At 42.8% G+C, this 10,542-nt stretch overlaps 1 long non-coding RNA gene across 1 annotated transcript; it reads left to right on the top strand.

Moving 5' to 3' along the window:
* The first annotated feature begins 5,528 nt into the window (after positions 1 to 5,528).
* Positions 5,529 to 7,258, top strand: LOC120410456. Its single transcript, XR_005602605.1, has 3 exons — positions 5,529 to 5,648; positions 6,121 to 6,219; positions 7,119 to 7,258. It is a non-coding gene; the product is annotated as an uncharacterized LOC120410456 (long non-coding RNA).
* Positions 7,259 to 10,542: the final 3,284 nt, after the last annotated feature.

Genomic DNA, 10,542 nt, shown 5'->3' with positions numbered 1-10,542 from the left:
AACCAGTGCATTACCACTTAGGCTCCATTACCAGTGTTTGTGAAGGAGGCATTGTATGTTACCGCCAAAGGAGCGACCTCCTTTACGAATGGATCCAATTCCTCTGTTCCTTTAGGAAGAATACAACACATTAGAAGACATCCTGTCTCTTTGGAATTCAGGGTGAGAAGGCAGAGCAACTTTGCTTTGTAAAGGACATAGCTTATTTTATTTTGTGGGTATGACCCAACAATTGGAATAGCATGAGGCAGGTCTGAGACTTTAATCTAATGGTACAGCTATAAAGTAACTGCTTTTCTTTATGCAGACTTTAGGTAGCAGAAAATTGGCCCTTGCTCAGACAAACCCCCTCACACTACAGCAAATAGTGTTAGTGAGCACTGACATGCAACACCATGTCATTCTCCAAAGACAGTCTCCAAAGGAACTGCTTGTATCCCTGGCAGAGACGGAAGAGGACAGAGATGGGACATCACATACAGGTCTGGGGTTGGTCTGGAAGTGGAAGGGAAGACTGAAGAAAAAACCAGACTTGACTAGTTATGCAGATAAACAAAGACATTTCATACAGACCTGTCTAAACAGGTAATGAGAGGCAGACAGCAAAAACACTCCTCAGGGGTAGAAGCACAGCTTATGTGGTCATGTAAATGAAATAAATTGTCCAGTATGCTGGCAATTCAAACAAAAAGTCTTGGTTTTAGAAATATAGTCACAACAGCGTACAATATGCCGTCCTCCAGGCAAAACAAAGCCATATTGACTTGACTGAAATATTTTTCTATTTTTATGCTTTAATTAATTCTTAGGAAAGAAATGTCCACATCAAACTAGGTCAAAATGACAAATCACAGTAAACAAAGCCTGCCATGTTGGTTCATCAAAATTAGGCTTGCAATATGTTTTTGGTCTAATTGGAATTCCACAGCACCCAGTAAACCTGGCTGGACAGCCCATGTTAACCTGTGGGAGCAAGGCACTAGAAACAATTCATCATGCCTGGATTTTGGAAGCAGCAGTGCTGCCTGCAGAACCAGTCAATTCAGTATTCTCCTTCCAGGGGAGAAGTAAAGTGTTCCCACAAACCACAGTGCAGTGTCATTAACACTGAACAAAAGTACAATAGTACTCTTGAGCAGGAAAGAGTGATTTCACAGCACTTGCAGATGAAAGACAACACACCCCATAACACAGTATAAAAATATCCCCAAGCCTCCTGCTTCACCAAGTGATTCAATGAAGAGCTATAAATAAGCAGGAGAGAGTCAGATGTTACAGCGAAAGAACTTGGTGACTTAATGACACATTAAGCTGATTTGGATAGTTAAGAATCAGTATGTTCCCATAGCAATAAGATAAATAAGCATATAAAAAAATATATAAGCCTTTCACGGCTCTTGACAAGGTAAACAGGAGAAGACTTTTCTATATATACTGATGAGATTATAAAAATGTGACCAGATGTCTTCTATGCTTCATAATAGCCCATGAACTCTCAAGACATCTGCAGAAAATGCTTTGAGGATATCATTTTGATATGCTGCCTTCTGCTTCCCTTCACTAACATTGTTTTCCTTAACGGTGGCCACAGAGATTGACTTCAAGCAGCTGTTCAACCCAGAGCAATCTGATTCTCTTCATTTTAACGGGATAAGGAGGCTACAATAACTGTATTAAGTTGAGGGCCCTAGAGGAATAGTTTCTTGCTTAAATAGTACCTGCACTGGCAATCAAAATCAATACAAAGTCAAGAATATAGAACCTCCCTCTGCCAGACCATGCCTGCATTTCCAGGTTACTCACACAGCATCTTCAAAAGCTGATCTATCAACCTTCTCTTTAGAGCTCAGTGGCAGAACTTAACCATCAGCATAAGATCAGTTTTGCCTTATTTCATTTTATAATCCATACGAAGCAGGCAATAAAGCAACGGATTTTTTAAGGATTGGCTCAATGTGCTGTCTCTGATCCACTTGAGCCAACTGCTGAGCCTCTGGACCTATGACCAGAGTAACTGGGCCACTCGTTACTTGAACAAGGGCTGTTAAAAAAAGCAATTGGTACTGGTGGCCCACTGACCATCTGCTGGTTGAATACTGCTATTTTATTTTTAATTTCATTTCAGACTACTACAAATGAAAAAAAAGGAAGCTGAAAAGTAGGAGGATAAAACACATCCAGTACACAATAAAAAAAACGGTTACATAAAAGCACATTTCAAAGTTAGAAAAGGACATGCATTACCTTGTGGTGAAAGAATTTCATGTAGCTTGAAGATCTCCAGATCTGCCAGGGAGACGGCAGCACTGGTTCCACTGAACCAAACCCTGGTGTTGCTTGCTGGACTCCAAGGCGAGCTCTGAGGATTTTACTCCTCCAGCACATGGTCCTGGGGGCTGTGCAGGACTTCAGCAAGAACCACCTTGAATCTCTTTTTGCATGAACTTTTCAAAGACCCAGCTAAGGAAAGGTGTTTGGCAATTAATGTGTCAGGCAGATGGGTGGGAGGAATGGTACTTGGAATGTTGAATAGTGTGAATGAAGCATTTGGGGGATGGATCTAAAACATTATATAGTGAGCATGGTGTACCGACAAAAATCACTGGAGCTAGGGAATCTGATTATGCATTAAGAGAGCAGCCAATTAGTTAGGATTTTACCCTGGTTTTGGCTCTAGGTTTGCCTCTGTAGCCTTTCAGGAGACACCACTCCTACTAAAAGTCAGTCATATTTACACCATGGTTTAAAAATGCATTGGTGAGTTGCTAAGACTAATTTTAAAAAGAACCAACAAAGTAAATTTTCATGAAGAGACAAGGGACTAGACAGTGAACATTATTTAGATGTTTGTGGAGGAGTAAATTTGTCTTTAACTCTCAAAAAGTCAAGATAACTTTGCAGCTAAGGGTTAATACAAATTCTCTAATTAATTTTATTTTCTGTATATGTCTGCATACAGAGGAAAGAAAGAGAAGACGGAAACAGGGAGACCTGTAAACAAGGGACAAACTAAAGAATGTTGGCATTCTGCACTTTTAGTGGGGTGTCTGAGATAAAATTATTTTCATTCTTCTGTCTTGCTCAGGTTCAAATCAACAACCAAGGGATGAAGGTATCTCCAAGTGCATATTCAGTGAATTTCCATTATCAAGTTTTGTGCTTGGGGTTTGTGGACTCTTACTTAGTTGTTCTCTCTTATTTATTGTCTGGAGTACCATAACACAGCTTTAGCTTTCATTAAGAGGTCTTAAAAAAAAAGTCTGCCTTGACTGAAAGCTTCCTTGCATATTTCATGCTTCTACACTGCTTCTGATTACCACTCTAAATTCTCTTCAACTTTCTGTCCATTAGATTAAAAATACACAGATACACATAACCATGAGCATTGCTTTTCTTTTTGCATTTGCCAGCACATGCACAGTCCAAGTAGCTCTTCCCCAAAAATTTCTATTTCTGAAAAATCATTTGAGTTATGTCAGAGAAGCCTTCAAGCCTGTGACACCAGATCTAGTGATGACACTAGATCACTGACATCTACTCGGGACACACTGCTATGTCATCACTGCCAGTGATGTAGGGAGCAAGGTGGAAAACACTGGAGTGATCAGATTTTTTTTTTTAACCTTTTTTTTGCCAATGACCTCTGCATGACCTTGCACAAGCTGTTTTCTCTTTCTTCCACTTCCCCTCTATTTTTACTTGGAATTTATCATCTTTAGGAAGGGCCTGTGTGTGAATAGGCACAGCACATACCACTGTGGATCTCTCATTTCAAAGCAGTAAGTACTGACAGCAAACGATGATAAAGGTCTCAGAAATTAGAGAAGATGTGGTATAAGAGAGATTTCACATTGCCTCTTTAGATTCACAAGAGCTTTTCTCATGTTAGGTTTAGAGCTGGAACAATGCATGCCCAAGAGTGCATTACAAGTCATCGATGCACAATGCAGCACTTTATACTTATGTTTCTGTTTTACCCACTTTTAATAAGGGGCTTGTGGTGAAAAGTGAGGGAAGACGTGAGGGAACCAGAAGGGTGGAGCGGAGCAGAGGGAGAGCCTGCAGGAGATGTTTAGCCCCCCACGGCGAACACCCAGAAGGGAGATAACCCCGACATTGCCGCTCCCGAGCCTGCTCGCCCCAGGGACACAGCACCGAGCGTGCCAAGCTGTGCCGCGACCCCACACCACAGGTGTCAAACCGAGCAGGCAAAACACCCGGTCAGAGGCACAGAGGAACCTGCCGGCCCTGGCGGGAGCGGGAGGGAAGGGAGGTGTCCCGGCCCAAAGCAAAACCCCCAGAGCCACCGCCGGCCGCCCCAGGCCGAGCTCTCGCCGACGCAACTGCAAGGACGGGGCAAACAACTCAAACGGACCAGAACCAGCCCACAGCAAAGCCCCGTGATGGGCAGAGGGGCCGGGCTGGAGGAGCCGCTCTCCGGCACTCCTTCCCTCAGTCCCCAGGAGCCGAGCAGGCACCGGCGCTCCCCGATACCGCCCCCCTACCTTTGCTGTCTGTTCAGGACACTCCTGTTTTTCCTTAGGTAGCCGAGGCTGGAGCTGTGGCAGCCACGTCCCTCACACAACTCCACCTACTCCCTGTGAGCACCAAGAGCCACCCTGTTATACCGGAGGGTGGTGGTAGAGTCGATAATGCGCCTAACGAGCCCCAGGTGTGCACCAGTTCTCAGGTGCACAGGTTCTCAGGCTGCCCGGCACATGAGCTCCATGTGCCGGGCAGCGCGGAGCCTTCCCCTCTCTCCCTCCCTTCGCTAGGACGGCCGGGGCCGTGTCCCCCCCACCCTCCTGTCACGGACAGGGGTGCCTCGTGCAGGGTGTGTTTTGGGCTGCTGGAGTTGTGCTGGCAGCAGTGATCTGGACTCCTGAGCTCCTCTGAGGGGGACATGGCCACCTGCCCAGCTCCTCCTGAGAGGGCTGGAGTGCCCAGGGCTCTTGGGCCACATACCTGGGCACTGTCAGGCCCTGTGTCCAACCCCAGCCCCTGGGGTCAGCCACCATATGGGGACAACACTTGCCATGGCCTTTCCTTCCACATGTGGGCCAGGTCCATGAGGGAGAGACATTCTCTCCTGAACCCATGGAAAGTGTACAAAAACACATGTAAGGTGCTAATCAGGCACCTGTGCCTTAGGAGCAGCCAACCTTTTTGAAGGGTGGGACAAAGCCAGTCTGTTTTCTAATCTATATTTGAGCCCCAAACTATCATTAAAAGCAACCTCTTTCTTCTCCACTTGACAATCACTCAAATAGGCCAAACTCTCTAGACAGGCTTTTTTATACATAGCAGACTCAAACCATATTGCTGTGAAGCTCTCACAGGGTCTGTACACCTGCTCTATTTCAGTACTTTTTAAGTATTCCAGTCTTTATTGATGTTATTGTGAAATTTTGTGTGGAAAGAGCTCAGCAAGCCTAGTCCTGGAAATCAGAGTTTACTAAGTATTTTTTCACTATCATTTTCCACTCCTGTTTCCTCAGCTCACCTTCCTTTCCCCTGTACGTTCTTTGCTTTGCCATGTGCTTTTGCCACTGCTCACTGTTGTACATATCTTCTTTCTCTCTGTGTTCATCATCTCCTATCTTCTTCTAGAAGAAGAAAAATGCCACATGATGCAACTGTCTAATAAGGTACGTCAAATAAATTATTTTATTCCATGTGGGAATAAATCAGTGCAACAGATGCTGGGGTTTCTGACTTGTTTACAAGACTTATCTTTGCCTTTGGTAGCAAATGCGAGGGTTTATTGCTGAAGAAGCAAAAGATAAACTAATATTATTTAGCAGTTGCTTTGCTGCTGGCTGTTGATTAGGTCATCTGGAAGAAGATGAGAAGCAGGATCAAAGGGGTTTGGGCATATGCATCTGCCTTAATATGGAAGTGGGCTTGGTCCAGCTGCCTGGCATTAGAAAAACCCTTGGTATAAATTGCTTGAATGAAGTATCTAAGTCAAATGTGGATCTTGCACATAGTAGAACTGCTTAAAAGGAAATGTCTGAGGGAAGCCATTAGGAGAGAGAAAGACTCTAAGGAAGGTTAAACCTCGCTAGAGAAAACCTGATAAAATGAATTCCCCCATCTTCTCCCCCGCTGCACACACAGATGTTTGCCAACCCCAGTGGAACATGACAGATTACAAAGGAATTTCTTCCAGAGGATATCTTCAAAGGATGTGCACAGATGTATTTTAAAATAAATTGGGTGAGTATTGAATTCACATCATTATACTATATGTACTGCTTGTTTCTTCCTTAGTGGATGACTCTTGGGGATCCTTCTCTCATTAGGTCCCAGACAGGAAAAAAAGCACTTATTCCTTAACTGGAGGACTGTGTAATCTGTTTTTTTCATTGATCAATTAGTCATCTCCACAAAGGCCATCAAGTCCAACCGGCACCACATCCCTATTTCCCATGGATAGTCTCTCTTTGGTGAAAGCACTATCAAATATTCTTTATACAATAAAGCATAGGTTAAAGATAAACTTAAGCCTGCACCTCAGCTCATGAGTTAAATATACTCATAACTGCCTTTTGAATGGAATAATAAATTTGTTCCTCTGTATAATTTGTACTGGAAGGAAAGTAAGAAAGAAAAGGTGAAGTTTAACAGAGGAGCAAACCCAATATAAAGTAGTCTTAAGAGAAAATATTTACCCTTCAATAACACAAAGAATTTCATATTTTTCTGTGTATTGTGAATTTTCCTGATAGATTGTGAATTTTCCTTCATATGTAATAATATATGGTGTCAATAACAGGAGTAACATATGAGAATGCTTTTGCCCTGTGACTTTTCTCTGGTGTTAAGAGTATAACCTCCCTTTTGCTCCACAAATGACATTTTACAACTTCCTGCTTAGTTTAATCAGACCAAGTCTGGTTTTTTTCCTATCCAGGGCAAACAAATGAAAAAGGATGACTTTGTGCAGTTTGCTTTCTTCTGTTATTATGATCTGCTGCACTTATTTTATTCCTTCTTCTTCCCTCCAGAATAGAGAAGTCTGGGGCAACCAATATATGGAATTTGGTGGTGATGAATTTAAGCGAGAGGTTGAAACTGGGAGAGGGGAAAACACCACCTCTTTTTTTGTTGCTTAGGTAAGGGAATATTTCACCTGCCTCACACTTGCTGTGCATACTCCATAACCCTGCTTAAGAGCCTGGATGAAGACTGCTATCAAAAGCTGGTGGTGCTCTCCCTCCTGAATGACTTTGCTCATTTGTAGACCTCCCTTCAAAGGCAGGTGCTAAATACTGGTAAGAGGCAGAAGGAAATCTCCTCTTGGAGTGGAACTGAAAAAGAGATTTAGAGTGATTATTTTAGTAAGAGGATATTGTAAAGATAGAATGATTAGTAAATAGCATGCAAAAGGTTAATGAATATCTATTGATATTCTAACAATGAATATGAGAAAAAAAAATACGTTCAGGAAGACAGCTTGGATCTAGGAGTATGATGGTAGGCAGTTCAACATGATAAATGGAAATGGAAATGTTTACAAAGCAAAAGGCATATCAAAACCAGCTTGGGGTTTTGCAATTGTTCAGGAAAATGTGCCCTGCATGGGGTGGAATAAGGATGTTGGGGACTCTGGGTCCATGGTTAGAGCAAATTCAGAGCATGAAGTGAATAAATCCTGCAGGTAGATGAAATATACACCATGCATGACTGATTCCATTATTCTCCTTTATGAGTTTGCAAGTTTTTTGAACTTTCCTCATACCTTTGTCTTTTCTACTTTCTTTTCTGAGACAGGGTATCTTTTCTGAGACAGGGTATTTTAGACAGAGATGAGCCACCAGTTCACTCAGGAAAGGTGATGCTTAACTCTTTAACTCTTCTCTCATGGGACTCTCTGAGTTGTGCTTTTTTTGGTGTTCTTTTTAAGCTTTGCATTTTTTTGCACCTTTTAATTATCATTCCTTCCATTTACTGATTTGCCTTCTTTCTAAACTTTATGCTTATTGATTTCTGAAGATAACCATTAAAGACATGTAGTCATTTCTGTATACCATGAAGTCACTTGGGAGTTCACAGAAAGACATCTGCCCAAGTAATGAGGGCTGACAGTTCACTGACCTTTGCTCATGTGACAACACAAAGCACCATCTTCTACCATCATTAAAGTGAAGCACCTTGAAATCAATTATTATATCACTGCCTTGTTTTGTTCTCAGGAAATGATTAATTAAGCCCTTTTATATCTAAACCAGAGTCTGTAATTCAGCCACTTTCACATTTTCTGCAGCCTCATGCCCCAAGTCTGGCTCCCCAGAAATGCTAGCAGAAATACTCTGTTTTGTATTTCTCCCTAGAATAAGCCCCAGACATGTTGAGGACTACAAGCTTAGGTATCCACAGAGGAGTGCCCTCTGTAGCTGGCCAGTATGAAATGTTCCACAGTGGTTTGTGCTTTTGGCTGTTTAAATCATGGCCTGAAGTGATTTCTGTGTTGTTTTTCAGGAGAAGAAAACAGGCAGCAGTGAGCACGACTGTCTCTTGTCGTACCTTCTGTGAGATCCCACGGTCCTCTGCTGTCCGAGCAGCAAGAGGCGTGCCCAGAAACATACCCCAAGGGACTGCCTCAAATGGGAAGCTCAGGTGTGTCTAATTAGCTCTTTCACTGAGAGGGATATTCCACTTGTTTTAGTGGCATTATTATTTTTAAATTTAATACTTTTTTCCTTTTGAAATTTCCGTGTGAGCCAACCCTCTGGAGTCTATTGGATGAAGCAGCTTTTCTTACAAAAGGACCCAAAGAAACTTGCAGGTACATACAGGTGTTTCTGCACAGCTAGTTGTCTATATATGGAAAAAGAAATTGGTAATAGTGCAAGACTTCTGCTGATCTGCCCACCTGCAAGACAAACCTAATTTCTGAGGCAGAGCTGAGTACTGAGTAATAGCAGGGCTGGAGATGTCTCCTGGCTGCCAGCATGGAAAAAAGGTAAAGGGAGAATGACCCTATAGGTGTGCTCTGCATCATCTTGGGGCCACCTTTTACTCCAGTATTAGTAAAATAGTTTTGGGGCCCTCAGTTTTGACTGTAGCTGTTTACTGGGGCAAAGCAGGTGACTTGACAGGTTTTTCAGCCAATACAGGTTTGAATCTTGCTGTTGTTGCATGTGCTGCCATGTGTTTCTGTAAGGATGGAGCACATTTGTAGGTTCTGCTTTGCCCAGGGATGAGTGATCTGGAGTTAGCAGGGAGCATTGAACAGGAGGAATCATATTCCTATTAGCTCATTTTGCTCTTGGCAAGTACAGCCTTGTGCTTTTGACTGCCTGTTCAGACAAAACAAGCTGCTACTCTTAGTTGCCTATCTGTGGGTAGGAATATTATCCTGTGAGTAACATCAAAAAGTCAGTATTTACTAGTCCATTTACCCCTAAGAATTCCTGTTCTGCCTGTAAGAAAAGGTCAGGGTAGTTACCACTGTGTAGTCAGTTAGCACATGCTGATGATCTCAATTTGTGTTGATTTTTTTTTTCCAGATTGCACCCATGACAAATATAATTTCTTCTTTGCATAGGAAAAAACTTAAGGCTCTGGGAGGTTAATGAACTTGTTTGTTCACACTGTTCTAATAGGTTACATGCCAGAGTAGGAGCCAAAACCATGAGTTCTCATTGTGGTTCTGACATGCACTTGCAAGGTAAGAGTGCTGTTCCCTGAGGTTCATTTTCCCAGACAGACAATGAACTATGGGGCTCTTCATCTGAGGTTAATTGGAGTTTCTGCACCTTTCCTTAAATTAAAGAAATGCCCTGAGGAAATTGATGCACCAAATGTGTCTCAAGAATTTTACATCCAATTTAAGGTGGAACTGAGAAAGACAAGTGCTGAACTGTGACCTCACCTCAGAGAAACACAGCAGTGCATACCAGGTGTGTGCATATCATGGATACTTTCCAGGAAAAAGCAAAGCCACTGCCACTCTTAGAAGTTTCTAATTCCAAAAAGATCTGAGGTAGTTCACATTTTAGACCCAGTAGGACCAGGATACTTTCTAGTTCTGCAGACCAAGTTACTCTGTAATGAAAAATGTTGCTTTTGCAGCTAGAAAGTCTACCCACTGCTGGCTGAGAAAAGAGGGCAGGCACCGTAACAGTTTGTGCAATAGGATAAGGGAGCAGCCTCCTACTGCCCCAGCACTCGCTTGAATCAACGAATAATGAGTCATGGAAAAAAACTTGCCTTTAGTTTTTAAAGGATAGCTCTGAAACTGAAGGGTTGTCTCATGCATAATTCATTCCTTCCTGCTCTTGGGTAGAGGAAGATCAGCATCAACTCTTCTCCCTTTCTTCATGCCTTGTGGACTACCTGTGGAGCATTCATAATGTTGTCTGCATGTACCTTAAAAAAAGGAACAGCAGCATGATGTGGGACCCACCATGAGCTCTGGGGAAAAGCATGGGGTCCTGCTGTGAGAGGTACCCTGTGTCCTTACCCCCTAGGGATCACAGTACAATGCCTGTGGGACAAGGGCAGGCAACACCATAAGGATTGAGTCTTCTGTCT

This window comes from Corvus cornix, chromosome 9 (assembly GCF_000738735.6).
Source record: "Corvus cornix cornix isolate S_Up_H32 chromosome 9, ASM73873v5, whole genome shotgun sequence".
NCBI classification, from domain to species: domain Eukaryota; kingdom Metazoa; phylum Chordata; class Aves; order Passeriformes; family Corvidae; genus Corvus; species Corvus cornix.
The sequence above is the reverse complement of the archived record's forward strand: the minus strand, read 5'-3'. Positions and strand labels throughout refer to the sequence as shown.